Source organism: Dromiciops gliroides, chromosome 6 (assembly GCF_019393635.1).
Source record: "Dromiciops gliroides isolate mDroGli1 chromosome 6, mDroGli1.pri, whole genome shotgun sequence".
NCBI classification, from domain to species: domain Eukaryota; kingdom Metazoa; phylum Chordata; class Mammalia; order Microbiotheria; family Microbiotheriidae; genus Dromiciops; species Dromiciops gliroides.
The window spans coordinates 48,243,069-48,265,086 of record NC_057866.1 but is presented as its reverse complement, the minus strand read 5'-3'; positions in this window follow the sequence as shown (position 1 = coordinate 48,265,086).

The following is a 22,018-nucleotide window of genomic DNA, read 5'->3' as shown; positions in this document are numbered from 1 at the left end:
GGAAACCAGTATAGTAAAATTTAGAATAATTGAGCAAAAATAATAGGCCTTTAAGTAGTTATCTCACAGGTAATGTTGGGGGGCATTTTTCCTTTGCACACATAAATGTGGTTCTGCCATAGAACATATATAACTTTTCAAAGCATTTCTCATCTGTCCTCATCTATCATCCCACTTTATCTTTAGAAGAATCCATGTGGTATTATACTCATTTATCTGATGAGGAAAAAGAAGCCCAGATATGTACAGTGACTTGTCCAAGGTCACAGCTAGTTAATGGTACAGTCATGAATCTGACTCAATTTTCCTTGAACAACCTTTTCTTTTTTCCCATCTCAATCTTTTTGGAAAATTACTTTTCAAAAGATCTTTTAAATTTTTCTCTTATAGAACTTTCTCACTTTTTCTCGTATCTTGAAAGAAATTAATACAGGAATCCCAAAACATCTTTGATTCTGAAACCTTTAAATTAGACACATGTACCCCTTGATTTCTCAATTAAGAATACATGTCTTCAGGGTGGGTTTAAGACTGTGGAGTGAAACATCATAACTGCCAAACCACCCATAAAACTTCTACTATAAAACAACCACAGAAAACATCTAGTATAATTCTGACAGGAAATCCTCAGGAAAAAATCATATTGAGTCAATTTTAAGCCCTGGGAATCTTAGGAAAATAGGGTAAAAAAAGGTAAGAGCAAGTTAAAGAGAATAGAATAGAGGGAAATAGTTATCAATCACAACTGTGAATATGAATGGGATGAACTCAAACTTGTAACAGAAAAGGGGGTCACAGTGGATTAGAAACAAGAACCCAACAATATATTGTTTACAGGAGACACGCTTGAAACAGAAACACATACACATATACACACACACTCACACAAGATCAGAATTTATTGTCAGCTGAAATTAAAAAGGCAGGGGTAACAATCATGATATCACACAAAGAAAAAGCAAAAAAATAGATTTATTTAAAAGAGATAATCAGGGAAACTATATTTTGCTAATATATACCCTATACAATGAAATAATATTAATACTAAACATATATGCACCAAATGACATAGCATCCAAATTCTTAAAGGAAAAGCTAAATGAGTTACAGGAGGAAATAAACAGTAAAACTATACTATTGGGGGCAACTAGGTGGCTCAGTGGATAAAGTAGTGGCCCTGGATTCAGGAGGACCTGAGTTCAAATCCAGCCTCTGACACTTGACACTTACTAGCTGTATGACCCTGGGCAAGTCACTTAACCCTCATTGCCCAGCAAAAATCCCCAAGAAACACCCCAAAACCAAAACAAATCAAAACAAACAAAACTATGTCAATGCAACCCTTTAAGACCTAGATAAATCTAACCCTAAAATAAACAAGAAAGAAGTTAAGTAGATTAAAAGAATTCTAGAAAAATAAGATATAACAGCACTCTGGAGAAAACTGAATGGAAATAGAAAGGAGTATACATCAACTGTACATGGCACTTTTATAAAACTTAACCGTGTATTAGGACATAAAAAACCTCACAAATAAGTGCAGAAAGAACAAATATTAAAGGTACCCTTTTCATATCTATAATGCAACAAAATTACATTCAATAAAGGGCCTTTGAAGTACACATTTTATGTTAAACAATCACTAATTTCATTAAAGATAAATAACAACAATGAAAAAGCATGCCAAAATTTGTGGAATGAAACCAATCAATACTTAGAGGAAAATTTTTATCTCCAAACATTTACTTCAATTAAAAAGAGAAAGAGTTGATCAATGAATTGAACATGGAATTAAAAAAACATTTCTAAAAAAAGAGCAAATTTTAAATCCCTAATTAAACATTAAACAATAATGCTAAAAATGCTAGAACAGATCAATAAAATTGAAAGTTTTAAAATTGAATCAATAAACAAACAAAAATCAAAATCATAAAATAAACTATTGGCTAATTTGATTTTTAAAAAGAAAGAAAAATCAAATTACCAGTATCAAAAATTAAAAGGATAAATGCACAATTAATGAAGATAAAAGTAAAGTAGTTATTAGGAACAATATTGCCCTATTATATAATAGTAAAACTGGCAATCTTAATGAAAACTATGAGTATTTACAAAAAATATAAATTGTAATGACTAACAAAAAGGAAATAGAAAATTAAATAACCTAATCTTGGAAAAAGTAATTGAATAAGCCATAAATGAAAGGAAAAACTTAGGAAAGGATCCCAAGAACAGAAGGATTTACAAATAAATTCTACCAAACATTTAAAAGACAATTAATTCCAATAGCATATAAATTTTTGGGGAAAAATAAGTAAAGGATTTTACCAAATTCCCTCTATTGCAGACATATGAATTTGTTTTGTTTTGATTTTTTTTTCAGGGCAATGAGGGCTACGTGACTTACCCAGGGTCATACAGCTAGTAAGAATCAAGTGTCTGAAACCGGATTTGAACTCAAGTCCTCCTGAATCCATGGCCAGTGCTTTATCCACTGTGCCACCTAGCTGCCCCCAGAAATATGAATTTGATACCTCTATCGGGGACAGCAAAGACAGAGAAAGCAACAAAAGACTAATTTCCCTAATGAATTACTTGTAAGGAGATTATAGCAATATATCACAAAGATTATACACTATCACCAGTTGGGATTTATACTAGGAATTTAGGGCTTATTCAAAATTAGGAAAACTATAAGCATGACTGCTTATATTAATAACAAAAATCACATTACCATATCAACAGATGCAGAAAATATATGACACCCATTCCTATTAAAAACACTAAAAAACATAGGCATATATGGACTTTTTCTTAAAATGGCAAGGGGTATCTATCTAAAACCAAGAGCCAGCATTATCTGTAATGGGGATAAATTAGAAATTTTTCCAATAAGATCAGGACTGGAGCAAGGATGTCCATCATCACCATTATTATTTCATAGCTATAGCAATGAGAGGAGAAAAGGAAATTGACAAAATAAGGATAGGTAAGCAGGGAAAAAAAACCTATTACTTTTTTTGCAGATGATATGATGGTGTACTTAAAGAATCCTAGAGAATCAACTAAAAAACTAATCAAAACAATAATTTTAGCAAAAAGAATACATGTGTTTTTCTAGGCTTCAGAATATTATCTGTTAAATAGAGAGTACCTTAAGAGCAGAATCATATGTGTCTTTCAATTCACAGTTACATATGATTGTTGTTCAGTCATTTCAATGGTGTCTAACTCTTCATGACCCCAATTGGGATTTTCTTGCCAAAGATACTGAAGTGCTTTGCATTTCCTTCTCCAGCTCATTTTACAGATGAGGAAACTGAAGCAGAGTTCAATGACTTGCTCAAGGTCACAAAGCTACTAAGTTTCAGAGACCATACCTATGCTTACAACTTAGGAAATAAAATAAATACTCAATGAGATGGTGAGAAAAGCTTGAAAGTCTTCCTTATCATGACATCTTCATCAATTTAAAACCAGTAGCCCAACCATACAAAATTTTTGATATTGTATAAGCCTGAAGAGAAATTTAGTGCCCAGACAATACCCTGATCATAACATTGTGAGAGACGAGGAGATATCCTGACCTGCCTGGACTCCAAACCTGCATGAGATTTGTACCTCAATGTCTAGTAGAGGGTTCTTTAGATATGTAGATAATCAAGATGTTTGTTCTATTGAATTGCATTTATGATATGATCCCCTCAAGTCAAACAGCTCAATCTCCCTCTATTTTCTTGGACTTGAATAATGGTATATTTTATATTCACTTACTGGTGTACACGTTTGCTTCCTCTTTGTAGCATATGAGCTCCTCAAGAACACAATGATCACTTTTATTTTTTTATACTCCTAATACATGTATTAAATCCCTCCTATGGACCAGGTCCTGTGGCAGCCCCTGCCATTATGTAGCTTCCAACCCAGCTGATGAGGAGAGAAGGGGAGGGAGGGAAGGGAAGGAGAGGGAGAGGGAGAGGGAGAGGAAAATCTGACACAAAACATGAGAATTTGGGTGGGGACATAATAACAGTTTGGGGTATTAAAAAGGGAATAAAAGAGTAGTATGATAGACTAAATTAAGGTGATGACTGAATGTAGAGAAGGGGATAGGTGAGCGAAATATTGTGGGGGTAGAAAAGATTCTATATGCCAGTGGAGTCATGTGGAGGGTGAGGGAGAGTAATGATTTGAGGATCACACCAAGTTTGTAAACCTATATAGCTAGAAGGATAATGGTTCCCTTGGCAAAAACAAGGATATTTCTTCCCCTTTTATGTTTGTGTATCCCAGGGCTCTATCCTTACTTGGGACTCAGCTGTTTTCACTCATTAAAAAAATTAATTAACTTCTATTAGTTTTGATTTTTATCTCTCAACAGATTATTCCAGTCCTCATAACAGCTTTCTGGGCCTCTTTCTTGAGCTCCAGTTCTGAATAGTCAGCTGCCTACTGGACATTCCAATATGACTGTCTTATAAGCAATTCAAACTCACATACACCAAACAGACTTCATTATCTTCCCTTTGAAACCTATTCCTAACTTCCCTGTTCCTGTCTGGGGCACCACCCTCCTTCCAACCACTCAGATTTACAACTTCAAAGTGTTATTACGTTCTCCCTCTCCCTCACTCTCATACCCAATCAGTTAAGACTCGATATTGAATCCATCTCCACAATATCTCTTATATCATTTTCCTTCTCTCCACTCTAATAACCATTACCCTAATGGAGGCCCTTGAGGCTCCTTGGCTGAGTACTACAATAGATTCCTAATGATGATAACTGTTTCTAGTCTCTCCCCTTCTTAATCTCATCACTACCAAAATGATATTCTTGAAAGAAAAATCTGACCATGTCTCTCAACTACTCAAAAGCTTTAGTGCCTCCCTTCTCATAAGGTATAAATGTTCCTCTGTTTGGAATTTAAAGTCTTTCAGGAGTTGGCTCCAGACTATTTTTCTAAAGTGATTTTACATTACTCCCCATCCTACATTTTATTACCAACTAAAGCAGCCTACTTTACTCATTCACAACAATCCACCTTGTACATCTGTGCCCTATGCCTGGGATATCACACTCCTCACCTTGGACTCTTGAAATCACTAGCTCCCTTCAGTGCTTAGGTAATGCCACCTCCTGATTCCTCAATAACACCCACCCAGTTGTTAATGTTCACTCTTGTATGTATGTATTTACGCATGCATGTGTGCATATGTGTATGTGTGTATGTACATATGCACGTGTGTGTGTGTGTGTGTATATATATATATATATATATATACACACACATACATACATACACACACTTATCCCTATCCATATAGTTTTCTGTCAGTAAGCCCCCTGAGGGAAGCAGCTATTTAGCCACTTTTCTTTTTAGCCTTAGCGTCCACAGCACTTATATTAATTAGTGCCTTGAACATTGTAGGTGCTGAATCAGTACGTGATTGTTCAATTGAATAAGTAGATATCAAAGACATAGTTTCAAAGCTCAACCATGAAACGTATTTTCTCTGGGACCTTGGGGAATTAATTTAATTTCTCAGCCTATTTCCTCATCTATCAAATTAAGAGTTTGGAATTATTGGTGACAAAGGACCCTTCAAGCTTTAAACCTTCGATACAATGATCTCTCAATCCCCATTCCTTTCATGAAAAGTAAGTTTTTAATATGAGACACAGCATCCTCATGCTTCAGCTGTTAGAACTCAGGCCCCTGTCATAAAGGGAAGTGCTGGAAGAAGGCATGCAGATTCAATTTAAACTTTGCGTGTGAGAAGCGTAAAAGAGCAGGGCCAATATTCAAATTCTTGCATTGGAGTGACAGAAAGACAGCTATTAGCCTTCTCCAGTGATACTCTCTCCCAATTGCTACCTCCAAATGAATACTTTAGCAGTGTCCCTACTCTGGAATGTTCCTGTACCATCATTTCTACTGAATATTTTGGTAATAAAAAAATGAATCGTCATTTATCACCAGCCCAAGGAAAGCCAAGAGGCAAAGAGAGAAAGGGAGAAAGGAAGAGAGAGATAGAGACAGGGACACAAACTCAGAGACAGAATATCTGTCTGTGCAAGGCCAAGACACAAATGCCCCAAATAAGCATTCCCTTTTCCAGTAATTACATTAATACTCCATGGTGCACCTCTATAATTTATTTTGGGGGGGCTGTATTTTCCTTTCCTTGCCCCTTATTCTTTAGCCACCTTTTGGCATTCAGTCCACAAATCAACAGTAATCACTTGCAACAATCTCCCTGCCCAAACTAATTCATAATCTATGATGGACTAGGGATAAAGAATGTTGACTTCCTTTTAACTAAATTCACTACCTTCTTCTAAGGGAGAATAGGGGCAGGAAACTATAACACTGTGGGTAGACATGTGGGTGGAGATGACTGTTTACACAAAGCTGCAGAAGCTGCAAAGCTGCAGAAATCTCAGAGACTTCTCAGGAACCAGAGAATCCCAGACCTCAAATGTCTTGGAATGAATACAATGTATACAATAACGCTTCTGTAGATTATCATTGTGTTGCTCTATCATGAGGGTATATTCAACATATCATAAAATATCATCAGGTCATACTGATCATTGTATGTGTCTATAAGTATATACATTCACATGAGGAGAGTCCAAATGACCCATAGCTGATGGGAACCCTGGGAAAGAACTCCAGATTATGTTTTTTACTAGAAGATAAAAAGAAGTGTTAGGAGTGAGGTAACGAAAAAGTTTGCCTGAGGCTGAATTGAGTGTGAGTCCCTTGAACAATTCAAATGAGGTAAATAATAAAAACAAGACCAGTGAGAGATGGAAAATGCTCTTAGTTTTCTTGTGGCCTTATTTGGGGGGGGGGTAGGAAGGGAAGAAGAAGGGGAGAATTCTAGATTATTTTAGGGATATGTGTGTGTGTATGTGTATGACTGATTCACTTGAAGCCAGGGAGAAAAAAAATATTATGCTATCCCTATAAAGAATTCTTACTCTCAAAGCCTTTTCATCCTATGGAAGATGAAAGGGGAACTTAAAACTATTACCTGTCATTCATGCTGAGGTATGGGTTATTGTCTTCTGGGTCCCATAACTGTTAGTTGTAAGGAGAGAATCTATACCTTTAGTCATATTTTGTTCACATTCATATAACTGATTACAGGATGTTGAATAATAATGTGATATTTATGTAATTGATGTATATTATGTTATTTGAGTCTCACAATAATCATTTGAGTTAGGCACTATAGTCATTATTTGCTGCTCCAAGAATTGCCCTATGGCATTTTTGAAGGTGTGTGGTTGGTTCATGTCGGGAGTTTCAAAAATCACAGCCTTTCCTCTGCCATCTTGGTTCTACCTCCCACTATAGTTATCACCCATTATATTAGAGATTGGGAAATTAAGATTCAGAGATTTTGTTGATCTTCACAGTGTGACATCACTATGCCATGATGATTTTTATCTGATCTCAATCTATAATCCTATTTTTGCTTATAATTAATAAGTGGTGGGGCAGCTAGGTGACTCAGTGGATAAATCACCAGCCCTGGATTTAGGAGTATCTGATTTCAAATCCGGCCTCAGATACTTGACACTTACTAGCTGTGTGACCCCGGGCAAGTTGCTTAACCCTCACTGCCCCACCAAAAAAAACCCCAAAACCAAAACCAAACCAAAATAATAAGTGGAAAGTCAGGATTTTTGTCTCTGACAATTTTAAACTATAGAATTCTCAAATAGATAAGTCAACAGTATGATTTTATCACGTAAGAACTCCCTCCACCAATGTAGATTGCAATCTATTGATCAATCAATCAACAATCAATCGTTTATTATGATTATTATTATCATGATGATTATTTATTATATATTATTTATTATATATTATTTATTATGATTATTTTATTATTATTATTATTATTACTATTCTAATTGCTAGAGATTCAGAGACAAAAATGAAGCAGTCACTGCCTAAGAGCTTACATTCAGTGGGGGAAGACAGCATGTACCCATATATGTGAGCACGATGTATAAGTGCATAAAATCTATACAGAATAAATCTCAGAGTCATAGGGAGGCACTTTTAGCTGGTGGGGTAGGGTTCATGAAAGGGTATGTGAAGAGATGATTCCATTTCTTATATACTCTTCTAAATCTCTGAAGGTTTAAGTGACTTAATATGATTCATAAGGATAAGGGATGGAGTACAAATTTCTAACCCCTGAATATGGGTCCAATGCTGTATTCACCACTCTGAAATGTTTCTTTCAACCTGAAGAAGTATTTTTAAGATTTCCAATTATGCTTCATGGTTTTTAAATGTACTACTTTTGTTATTGAATTAAGCCTTCTCAGAGTTCTAAAAGAAACTCTGAAAAATATTTCCTGAGTTTTGAGTCTGATTAAGAGTTGAGAAGCATTTGCTGAGGAATTTTTAGCATGAATACTTACAATATAGAGAAATGACCATCGAAACTGTTGAGTGATTTTGTAAATAATGTAAGTTGTGTGATTGCAGACAGAAGATGTGAATTTGGTTACTAATCATAAACTAAAATTTTCAGTGATGATACAGAGTCTCAATCTAAAAAGACAAGGGAAGAGAGTAAATGTGAGGTGAAAGGACAAATTTCAGAAATGCATCAGCTACAGTTGTTTTCAAGGAGTAAATCTGAGCAGGAGAACAGATTGGAAATAGAGAATGAAAGAAGTCATTCATCAATCATCTACTTTGGCTAAGGAACCATGCCTAATGAGCTTTTAGTCAGGCATGGCATGGATCAACTCAGCTCAACAGTGAAACCTTAAGCAGCCCAATAGTTACTGAAGGAACTTTTATGGACAGTTCCTATGACAAGAGGAAATGAAGTTTTTAGCCCATAGAGTGAATACTTTATATTCTTCTATGAAAAGTGTGAGGTTGCATATACTACCCTTTACATATGGAATGGAATGTGTGCCTTGCAATAGTAACTATATAACAAACACTTGGTAAATTGAATTGTGTGAAATTTTTGGATTCCTAGCTTATTCAGTATGAGGTCAACTAACTACTGGATTTCTTCTTCCATACATGTACCTTTCTATTTATTTCCCTAATCTTCCTTCTAGATCAAACCTATGTATATAATTTATCCTCCATAAATATTACCTTTTCAAGTTTTAAAACTTTAATTAATTTGTGTTTCCCTGATTATTTGATGATCAAAATTCAGTATGTATACTTTTTTTTGGAGGGGGACAGGACAATGAGGGTTAAGTGACTTGCCCAGGGTCACACAGCCAGTAAGTGTCAAGTGTCTGAGGCCGGATTTGAACTCAGGTCCTCCTGAATCCAGGGACAGTGTTTTATCCACTGTGCCACCTAGCTGCCCCTCAGTCTGTATACTAATAAACAACATTCTTAACTTCCATTAGTTATCATGAATTATACTCTTACATTAGAAATATAATAGCTGGGCAGCTAGGTGGCACAGTGGATAAAGCACTGGCCCTGGATTCAGGAGGACCTGAGTTCAAATCCGGCCTCAGACACTTGACACTTACTGGCTGTGTGACCCTGGGCAAGTCACTTAACCCTCATTGCCCCACAAAAACAAACAAAAAACAATCGAAAAGAAATAAATATTATAGCTAATATTTCTATGACAGTTATTCACAAAGTGCTTGGCTAAAATTCTCTTATTTGATCCTCATGAAACCCCATGAAATAGGCAGTCATAAATATTGCTCTTATTTCATAGATATTCATACTAAAATTCAAAATGGTTAAGTGGATTTTATAAGTTTATATAGTTATGAAATGGCAAAGTAGAGACTGAAGTCCATGTTTTCTAAGTTCCTAGAATATCATGACTTGGACCCATGTTTTATGCTTCTCACCAAATGGACTAAAAATGATGTTGAATAAATTCATAGTCAGGGAGGTCATAAGTTTTTAAAGTTCGTTGTTAGAAGAAGAGTTCATTAGCAAAGGGTTCAAGGCATTAACTATGAAAGGCAAAGTGGTGAGAATACTTTAGCAGAAAGTACATTGGAATTAGAGTCACAAAGACCCATGTTTACATTCTACCCCCTGGACACTAGCTGTGTGATTGTGGGAAAAGTCACTTAAAGTTTCAGAGCTTCAAGCAACTTTCCAAGATTCTATGCTATCATTGGGTTAGTGTAAGATAAATTCAAAGATGCCAATTTCTGGGATAAGGATTTAGTATTTGACAAAACTTCTAGGAAAACTGGAAATCATTCTGACAGAAATTAGATCTAGACCAATATCTCATGCCATATACTAATAGAAACTCCAAATAGATACATGACTTACAAAAAAGGTGTCATCGTTGGTAAATTAAAAGTGCAAGGGAAACATCTCAGGTCATATCTATGGATAGAATTTTTATGACCCATCAGGGAATGAAGAAGATAACAGATGCTTAAAAACCACTTTTGATTACATAAAAATAAATGTCAATAAGATAAGAAGGGAAAGAGGTAAATGGAAAACATCTTTATAGCAAGTTTCTCTGATAAAGGTCTGATATCCAAGATACATAAGTTGCTGATTCAATTTTTTTTAAATAGCCATTCACCAATATTCACCTATGGTTAAAAGACATAAACATACACACTTCTCAAAAAAAAAATATATAAGCTATCAACAATGGTATGAAAAATGCTCCAAATCACTAAAAATTAGGGAAATACAAACTAAAGCAACCGAGGTTTCACCCCTCAAGCATCACATTGGCAAAAATAATCAACAAAAGGAAAAAAAAACAAATTGGAAGGGTTGGGAGAAAGCAGACTCACTAACGTATTGGTGGTAGAGCAATGAATTAGTTTGACTATTCTGGAAAGCAATTGGGAACAATGCCCATAAATCTACAAAGCATACTGTTTTACCCAGACAAGATTGCTACCCAACAAGTTCAGAGAAAGACAAAAAGGACTCATGAATACAAATATAATAATAGTAGTATTTTTCTTAGAGGAAAAAAAGAAAACTAATTGGGTATTTCTATCAATTGTATAACAGAAGAACAAATTATGGTATATTAATATACTGGAATATAATCAAACTATGGAAAAATGACCATGGACAGTTTCAGAGAAATACATAGACTCATATGAACCGATGATGAAGAAAATGAGCAGATCAAGAAAAACAATTTATACAATATTGCTATTATAAAGAAAAACAACTTCGAAAGAATGTAAAACTCTGATCACAATGCAGTGAACAGTCATGATTCCAAAAGACAGATAAAGAAGCATATTTCTTACCTACTGTCGGAAATATAATGGCCTCAAGATAAAGAATAATACACATATTTTCATACATGGCCAAGATAAGAATTTATTTTTCCTTGACTGTGAATATTTGTTACAAAGACGAATTTTTGCTACAAAGATTGTTTTACTTCCTTTTTTCATTTTTTCAATTAGGGTTAGGATGTGTGAGGGGAGAGGGATAGGGAAGAAAAAAGACAGAAAAAAGAAAGAGATTGAATCAATTTGTCTTTATAAAACATGCACAAAAAAGAAAAAGCCAGAAGGAATAACTAGTATGATAGCTTTCAAAGTTACATGTTGAATTTGTTATATATGTAAAAGAAAAGCAAAGTTTATATAATAGAGATCTACTTTCCTGAAATCATCTTCTGTTATACTATACTTATTAAAATACCAATTTTATTTCATGTTTGTTAACTTCAGAATAATGGTAAAAAATATTATAGATGGGTTGTAGCCTTCATCAGAGAAGGAATTTTCTAACACTGGGATTCTGCAAGTTGGCTAGGTCATACTAGGATCTAGACATATTTATATTTGAGGAAAGTATAGCAGAGATCTTTGAACAGAAATGGCCCAGGGGCTTTAAAAGTATTCTTCAAGTTCTAGGAAATGTTATCAATCAAAAAATCTGATGATCCCTATAGCCTCTTTCCACTAAGTGTCCAGTCTCGTGATGCCCCATCTGTACACAGAATCTTAGAGTTGTGAAGATATCAGAAGTCAGAATAACAGCATCTTATATTTACATGGTCCCTTATGGTTTTTAAATTTAACCATCTAGTAGAAGCCACTATACTACTCCTGTCAGACCTGAAAAATCTAGAACTGGACCAGTTTCATGCTTACCCATGGAGGTAGTTATGGTGTACCATCTCTATTGAGCACAAGTGCTTGCAAAGGCCCAAGCTTTCCATGTTTCTCAGGACATAGATACTTCTACTCTACAGTTTGACCTCTCTCTGTATAGCTATGCTGATTTTTTATCTAAAGAACATGAATTAGTGTGAGCTTATCCAATAAAAATTAGTTCTTTAATCTCCACCCATATTTGACTGTACTTCTTTTTTATATTTGCCATATTTTGTCAAAGTGATTATTATGTATAGCATTTTACTTTTGGTATAATTAAAGGAAAAATATTCATTAATATGTGCAATGAAGTCAATAAAACAGGGACTGATTAAAAATATCAACCATAAGGCGCAGCTAGGTGGTGCAGTGGATAAAGCACTGGCCCTGGATTCAGGAGGACCTGGGTACAAATTCAGCCTCAGACACTTGACACTTACTAGCTGTGTGACCCTGAGCAAGTCACTTAAACCCAACTGCCTAACCAAAAAATTTAATTTAATTTAATTTAATTTAATTTTTAAAAATCACCAATAAAACTCTGAACCTACAATCTCTCTGTAGACCCAAGCATTTTCAGAGAATACATGGGTTGTTTTAAACCTGAGAATTCTAGGTTTGTTAAACTTCCAGTACTACTTCGAGTGGGTATAAGAGAATAGATAATAAAACACATTTCACATTGAAGTTGAGCTGGCACTTTTCATAGGGATGGTCATTAGATGAAGACTTGAGAACTCTGGACCCAAGATTACTCAGTTCCTGGGGCATTGTCTTAGAATTGATTGTGAACTCGAACTCCTGAAGTATTTTCATTGGGTCATTTCATTGGAAAGAACTTGGGACTGCTTTTGGCTGCAGCTAGCTTATACTGGAAGAGGACAAGTGGACACTTTGACAAGGGAAACTTGTCATTCCTAATCGTCTCTTGTCTCCCTGATCTTGAAACATTTAGGATATGATCTTTATTCTACTTTCACATCAGGTGATTTCCTATTATATAATTCCTCAACTATTCAAAAATCATAAAATCTTAAAATGTTAGAAATGTAATATGTCTATAATTCCCTCATTTTAGTAGAAAAGGAAAATAAGTTCCAAAGAGAAAGAAATCACCCAGGGCCACACTTCTACTTGTGGTCATAGTTGGGACAAGAAATAACTCAAATCTTTTGACTCCTCATTCAAGGGTTTTTCCAGCAGTTTCCTAACAGCATAGGAGAGACAGAAGAAGAGAGGGGCTACTCAAAATGTGTTCCTCACAACAGTCCTATGATGTTGGTAATATTGCATTATTATCTTCATTTTACAGATGAGAAACCTAAGGCTCTGAGCAGTAGTAGAATGACTTGATTTTCCATCGTCATTCATCTAAGAGTATGAGGCAATATTCAAAATTAGGTCTCCTAATTACAAGTCCAGCACTTTTTCCTTTATACCACCCTGTCAATCATCCATAAATGAGATAGCCTCTGGGGTCATCAACAACTCTGAAATCTACAACAGTATGAAAGACACAAGTAGACTGTGCTTTATTTATAGTATGAACCATTTAGTGCAATATATAGGAAAGTTATTTAATGAATGATTTAACAAAAGCTCAAATAATATTATTTTCAAGCTTTTCATTTCTCCTAGCAGCTCCTATAGCTGATTATGAGGTACCAGAAGTCACCATGACCAAAGGCAGAAGGTCATCCAGTATCTATAGTGCTGAAGCTAAACAATGTTACAATCACTTTTTCTCTTACACACACGAAGAATCTCTTTTTCAAAATTAACTTGACCATGACCATTTCAAAAAAGCACTTGGAAAAAATCAAACTTTTTTCACCCCTTTGCCTTTATCTTCAATTACTCATCATTCTTTAGATTTTCAAAAGTTAACATTTTGGATTGTAATGGGGAACACCTCTAACATTCGTTGTTTCCTTCCCCTTTACTGATGGGAAATGATGTATAGTATGATAGTCTTTTGGTTATTAGCAGAAAGTGAAGTGTTTGACAAACTCTCCTGACTATCTTATTCAGAATAGGCATGGGTGGATGGAGGTGGGGTAAGTGATAGTTGTCTAAGCAACTGTAGAGTCATCATGTGGAAAAGAGATTAGATTTGAGGTTTCACTCTAGAGGACAGAATGAAGAGCAATGAGTGACAGCTGTAAAGAGGCAATTTAATCTTGTTATAATGGAAAACTTCTTAACAATTAAAGCTACCCCAAAAGTGGAATAGACTGACTTAGCAAATAGTGCTAAGTCAACCTTATTGGAAGCCTTCAAGCAAAGGATGGTGTGGTAAAAAAATATGAAAGTTTTTTAACAGTTGGTTAGGATAACTGAAAGACGCCAGTTTTTTTTTTTTTTAAGGACCACCCTTTCGGGGAGGAGACCAACGGCATGAGCTACGCACGCCAGTCCGCCTGCTGCGCACGTCAGACTGCCTGCTAGCACTCCACTTCTGGGGTGCGAGCTTAAAAGGCAAGGAGAGAACAGAAGTGAGAGTTTTGTCCTGCTCTGCTGGTCTCCTGACTGCGCTGCACAGACAGTCTCTCTCTCCCCAAAGGTGGCCTTCAGCTTTTGGTGAGTTTTATACAGAATATATACTAAGCCTAGACTTAAGACGATTTGTATTGTATTTCTACTTTCCTATCCTTCTAATCAACATCACCTTGTGACTACCATAAAAATAAAAGCTCTATCTAGAAAACCAGAAGCTTCTTCCATTTACTAGTCTGGGAGATAAATTAAGGGAAAGGTTAAGTAGGGTAGATTTATGATCTAACATCCAATTTTAATCTCACAATGGATAGCCACTTGGCTTTGTTTTAAATTCTTTATAACTATTGGTTGGTCTGGATGATCTCTGAATTTCCTTCTAAATCTGAAATTATGCAACTCTATGATTTCTTATCCATGAGTAATGGATAGAAAAATCCATGTCATTGGTCAGGAAAGAAAGTAGAACCCAGAGTCAGGAAGAATTATATTGAAATCCTTCCTCTGAGGCTTCCTAGCTGTGGGAACATAGGCAAATCATTCTCCTTACTCAGCTTCAGGTTTTTCATTTTTAAAATGATAATAATACCTGTAGTACCTATCTCACAGGGTTATTCCAAGGTTCAAATAAGATGATGTCTGTAAGGGGCAGCTAGGTGGTGCAGTGGAAAGAGCACCAGCCCTGGAGTTAGGAGGATCTGAGTTCAAATCCAGCCTCAGACACTTGACACTTACTACTTGTGTGACCCTGGGCAAGTCACTTAACCCCAATTGCCTCATCAAAAAACCAAAAAGATAATGACTGTAAAATATTTTATACATTTTAAAATAAGATTACTGCTACTTTAATTGGTATTTTCATTATTATTACTCTGATGCTCAAGTACATAATAAAATGTGACAAAAACGTATATATAACTCACACCTACTGAGCTTCTATCTCTACATCCATTCTGCCTCTTACTCTATATGTTTCCATCTCCCAAGAGATAGATAGATAGATAGATAGATAGATAGATAGATAGATATGTATCCATAGTTTTGTGTTGGTATTCCTTTCTCTATACCTACCTCTAGCCTTTTCTACCTTTTCCCTCCTTTTCTTTGTAAACATATTTTCTTCTTTTCGATTACTAAGTATTTCTTTTCCTTTCTTACCACCTCCAGCCCCAATCTGGAACAAAAAAAGAAAAGCAAAATCTCTGTACAGATATACATAGTCAATCAAAAGTAATACCCACATAAGTTATATCCAAAAATGTATGTCTAATTTCCCTCACTTATTTTTCTTCCATCCTCTCCTCCCTATTCTCTTGTCATATTGTCTTACTTTGCCACATTATAGGAAACAAATATATTTTTATCTTTATTGTATTTATTCCATAATTATTTATATTCCCTATTTACAATTTGAGATCAGAAGAGTCAAATGCATTGCGTTTTTTATTTATATGCATCCCTCTGATTTAATAGCTTGAGAATCACAGGCCCTTTGAATGTTAGAACTGTAATATATCTATAGTTTCCAAATTTTAGAAGAAGATAAAGATGAATTCCAGAGAGAAGGAAATCACCCAGAACCACAAAGCTACTTGTGGCCATGGCTGGTATACAAAAAAAAAGAACTCAAGTCTTCTGTCTCCTCATTCAGGACTCATTCCAACAGCTTCCAAACTCTGATGAATTGCAGGGTTAGAATTGAATATGCGCACACACACACACACACACACACACACAGAGTATGTATGAGGTGTTCAGGAGGACCAGCACCTCTGGTATGATAGCTTGCCAAGCCTTTTTCAGGGCTTCTCAACCATCTTTGGTGTCTACCTGATTCACCCAACTCTCACCTGTTGCCTATAAAGCCATTCCAAGGTTGATGGGATCCAGAAAGAAAAGGAAAACTTGTCAAATACCAAGAGAAATTCTTCCTTGTCAGAATGTGATAGTATGGGAATGGAGAGGAAATTTCCAACACAATCACTAGACCCAGCTGTTCAGTCATGTTCTCCATCCTGTAGAGGATCCAGAGCTGTTACACACGGATTGTGTTTCAAAATGTATCCAGGACACCAATATTGTGTTTCTAAATGCCCGGATCCATTTCAGACATTGGCTTAGAAAATGACTGAGATGTGCCATGTTAACATAGGTATTAGTCCTTTGTGAAACAGGCATTGTTTACATATAAAGCTCCAATCTTTTCTTTTTTTGGCTATGGCTATTAAAATATTGGCAGACAATTAAAAAACGAAGCCTATCTATTTTGACTGAACTAGTTCTGCCCTGTAATTATTTTATATACATATATATGTATGTATATATACACACATGTATGTGTGTATGTATACACACACAAGCATATACACCATACATTCAAAAAGTGCTAGTGCTCTGTTTTGGCTCCCTTTACACAGTGACTTCTAATGGTGGGTTTTATAGGAGCTAGAAAGGAAGTCAAAGATTTCTGAGATTCTATGGAGCAGATTTAAAAAAAAGTGTTCTTTTTTTAAATATTTGGGCTGCATGGGAAGAAAATAAGATTAAAAAGCTGACTAAGAGTGAAATAATACATATATATATATATGGGTAGATGCATATAGAAGCATGTGTATGAATAGGTATTTCTAAATATGCACTAAGTATACATATGCATATATGTATATATACATATATCTATATATTATAGGTATGTATATAGTTGTGTGTATATACATATATATGTGTATGTGTGTATTTGTGTGAGTACTTGTATTGTTGCTATTATTTGTCCTTCATTTTAGAAAAAGAGCAATGATACCATTGGTGATGCCTTGACTTACACCTGAATTGGATTTAAGTGAGGCAGAGTTGCACAAAGTTGTTAGCCTCACTCTCTTTCCCTGAGTCATTGAAGTCCAGTGGCAGGACCAAAGTCAAGACAAGTATCGATGGCTCAGGATACAGTTGATGACCTTCATGTCTTTGATTCTTTACCAAGCTCTAAGTGCTCCACAGCCCCTGCTTCAGCTACCTTTATGACCATTGGAACAAACTGTTCTCATCTGTCCATTCTGCTGGGGAAAGCCTTCATGAGCTTGGGGTAGACATTTCCCTTACTTAACTCAGTAATAGGTTCCAGGCCTGTCAGTTACCTTCAACCTGGTTTAGCCTGTTGGCTGAGACAGTTTACTGGGCTGTGGCCACTATGCATGCTACAGCTTCTTGGAGCAACAGGTGAGAGTTGGGTGAATCAGGTAGACACCAAAGATGGTTGAGAAGCCCTGAAAAAGGCTTGGCAAGCTATCATACCAGAGGTGCTGGTCCTCCTGAACACCTCATACATACTCTGTGTGTGTGTGTGTGTGTGTCTGTAATCTTTATACAACAAATGAGACCCCCATCTTTATTGTATTTGTTACTGATTTACAAGGTTATATATCCTATTCAATCCTTAGAAAACATATTTGAATTTTTTAAACATGGGATTGGCATAATGAACTAGAAGCAATACCGATGAAAACAATACACAGACATTTTCTGAATCAGATACATTCATTTGTACTATCAAACCAAGACCAAAAGTCATATTTTCCATCAGACAAGAACATGAGATGCTACCAATAAATGCTTTTCTTCAGCTGGGGATAAGGAATAGAATATATGCATGCTGGGTTGGGTAGGAGAGTCATGGATTGAGCATAAGAGGATTGTTGCTTATTTCCCATTATTAAAAGGGAAAAAAAGTTTAAACCTACCTATCTGATTTTTCTCCAACATATGTCAGGTTTTTCCACATGATGGATGACATGATTTTCAAAACAGGTCAATCAACAGAATATTAGCATTTACATACCTATATGCTTCCTTTCTCATTTCCTTAATATCTTTATGGAAAGGGTCTGCTCATATATTGAGAGTGTCCTAGAACAAAATAAGAGAAAATTCTTAGACATAATTTATTTTATATAGTAGACCACATCTTAATGATTAGTTGAGCAATATTGAAATGAAGGTGTCAGACATATCCCACTTCCATTTAGCCCATGAAGTTCTATAATGTAACCATAAGGAAGTAAATTAAGATGATTTGGAAACATTTACTAAAATAGATAAAAATAAAATACACTATAGATGAAGTAAATTTGTTATTTTCTAACTAACTATTCAGTAAAGGAATCCTTTTTCATTTGAATTTGACATAATTGGGGGAGAGAGAGAGAGAGAGAGAGAGAGAGAGAGAGAGAGAGAGAGAGAGAGAGAGAGAGAGAAACAAGCAAAGAAAGAAAGAGGAAGTAAGGAAGTAGCATCTCTGTAAAAGAGGCTAAAAATACAAAAGCAAAAATGGACCTAATTGAAAGAGATAATCAGTGAAATTACATTTTGCTAAAAGGTAGTATAGACGATGAATTAATCAATAATAAACATATATGTCCCAACAACCATAGCATGCAAATTGAAAAAATAAATGAGTTACAAAGGAAATAATAAAACTATACTAGTGAGGGAATCTCAATTTATCCATCTCAGACATAGATAAATTTAACCACAAAATAAACAAGAAAGAAATTAAGGAGATGAGTAGAATTTTAGAAAAATTAAATATGCTAGAACTCTGGAGAAAACTGAATTGGAATAGAGTGTACCTATTTCTTAACTGGGCTTGGCATGTTCATGAAAAGTGGCTGTATATTAAGACATTAAAACCTCATAAACAAATGCAGAAAAGCAGAAATATTAAATGCGTGCTTTTTAGACCATAATGAATTAAATATTACATTCAATAAAAATATCAAAATACAATGTATTGGAGACAAAATAATTTAATCCTAAGAAATCAGGGATTCAAAGAGCAAATCATAGATCTATCTTTACTTGCATAAATTGTCTTGTAATTGTATTCATAAAGGCCTTATGTGTGTCTTGGTAGGTAAACTCCCAAATATTTTATCAGTTTGCAATTATTTTAAATGAAATTCTTCTATCTCTTCCTGCTGGGTTTTGCTAATAACAAAGAAAAGTGGAAGATTTGTGTGGCTTTTTTATATCCTGCGACTTTGCTAGTTTTAATTCTTTCTATTTTTTTAGTTGACTGTCTACAGTTCTGTAAGCATATGATCCTATCATCTGCAAAAATAAAAGATAAATTTCTTTTCTTCTTTCCCACATTTATTCATTCACTTACTTTTTTATTGCTATAGCTAGCATTTCTAATACAATATTTAATAACAATGTTGGTAATGGACATCCTTGCTTCACCCTGTCTTATCGCAAAGACTTCTAATTTATTCCCATTAAAGATAATGCTGGCTTTTTCTTTTATATATATATATATATATATATATTACTTATCACTTTGAGAAAAACTCTATTTACTCCTAGGCTTTCAAGTGTTTTTAATGGGAATGGATGCTGAATTTTTCTACATGGTAACAGCAATATTGTAAAGAAAATTAACTATGAAATGCAGTAATTCTGATACACTGTAGCTCCAAAGGATTCAAGATGGAAAATGCTCTCCATCTCTAGATAAAGAATTGATAGTCTCTAGGGGCAGATTAAAGCATTTTTCCCTTTATTTTTCTTGTTTTTTTAGAATATAGCTAACGTGAAAATATGTTTGGCATGACTTCGTATGTAAAATAGATATAATATTTTTTACCTTCTCAATGAGTAGAGAGGGAATAGAGGTGGGGAGATAATATGAAACTGAAAGTAATAGAATTTAATAATAAAAAATAAAAGAAAATATAGCATATAAAAAGAAAATAAAACCCAGCAATTACAATCTACTGAAATTGTTTTCTTGACATTAGGATCACTATCACAGTCCCAATGAGGTTCTATATATGTGTACCATTTGACTCTGTTATATCTAAGGAATCAAAACTGTAGGTAACCTAATAAGACACATAGTAAGTGAAAATAAGTTCCAGAAAATAATTTCTCCTTTTTACCTTTTCATAGATGGAGTGCAGACAAGGAAATTAATCTAATAATAATTCCCAAGTCAAATGGAATGAAAAAAAACATGCAAGAGATTATGTTAATCTCTCAAAATATATATGTCTTCAACATGAAATCTAGAGATACATAGAAAGTGAGTAACTACATTTTGGTCATCATGGAAAGAATCAGCACAATGGTTGGACCAGGACTTGGTTATTTGTTTGTTTGTTTATTTTTGCAGGGCAATGAGGGTTAAGTGACTTGCCCAGGGTCACACAGCTAGTAATTGTCCAGTGTCTGAAGTCAGATTTGAACTCAGGTCCTCCTGAACCCAGGGGTGGTGCTTTATCCACTTCACCACCTAGCTGTCCAGGACTTGGTCATTTATGTAAAGGGCTTAACAGCAAGTACAAATAGTCCCTGGTGACTGAGGGACACATAGTGATTTATAAGCCTTACATCATTCTATAAATCATATTTGTTGTTAGAGAAAGAGCTTCCTCTCTTTCTCTAAGGAGCACAATCAGAGGTAGAACTGGGTTAGAATGACAAAGAGGAAGTCTTTGAAAACTTTGACCCAATGGGAACCTGAAACTTAAATTTATTCTCTCAACACAAAATCTCTTTCTTTAATACACTGGGACACTGAGGTTAATCCGACACAAGGGCTCTAACAAAGCTGCCTCGACCCATGACCATGGCCATGGGTCAGAAAAGCTGACTGCTTCAGTCCTCATAGAAATTCCATACTACCCAACCCTAACAGGTCTCTAGTGAAGACTTCTGGGAAGTCTGCATTTGTGAATATTTTGGGGGGATTTTTAAATTGCATATTATAGAACCCATCATTCCAGCAACAACAGAAATAACTGTACTTCAATTTCAGGGGTTTTTTTCCCCCGATAAATGTTGTTGTGAGAAAATGAAAAAAGTTTTCTCCCCCTTCTGTTAAACTGGTACACAGTTTATGCTCATATAACCCATCAGCTGCAGAAACATGAAGTTAAGAATGCAAAACAACTTCAACCATGTGAATGTTCTGGGGGGATTTGGAAATGAGGGCAACTATGAAGATAAGAGTTGACAGAAATAATATCAACCCCTGACTTGGTACCACTCTGATCATCTTTCCCATCAATTATTTAGATAAGAAAGATCTACATTAAAATTAATCATGAAGTTCTGAATTGCTTCTTTACATTAATAATAAAACAGTTGCACCAAATGCAAACAGACACAGATAATAGAATAAGAAATAATGCTTAACACACAGAGGAAATAGTACTATTTAAGTGAAACACAGAGAGGCTAATTAATGTATTACCCTAGGGTGGGGGGAGGGGGAGGGATGGTTAGGGGGAAACAGCAAAAGAGTTGTTGCTAGTGACCTCAAATGGAAGGTTTTCCATGCCAGACAGGAATGCTTCGGTTTTATCCCTGGTATCTGGAGCTA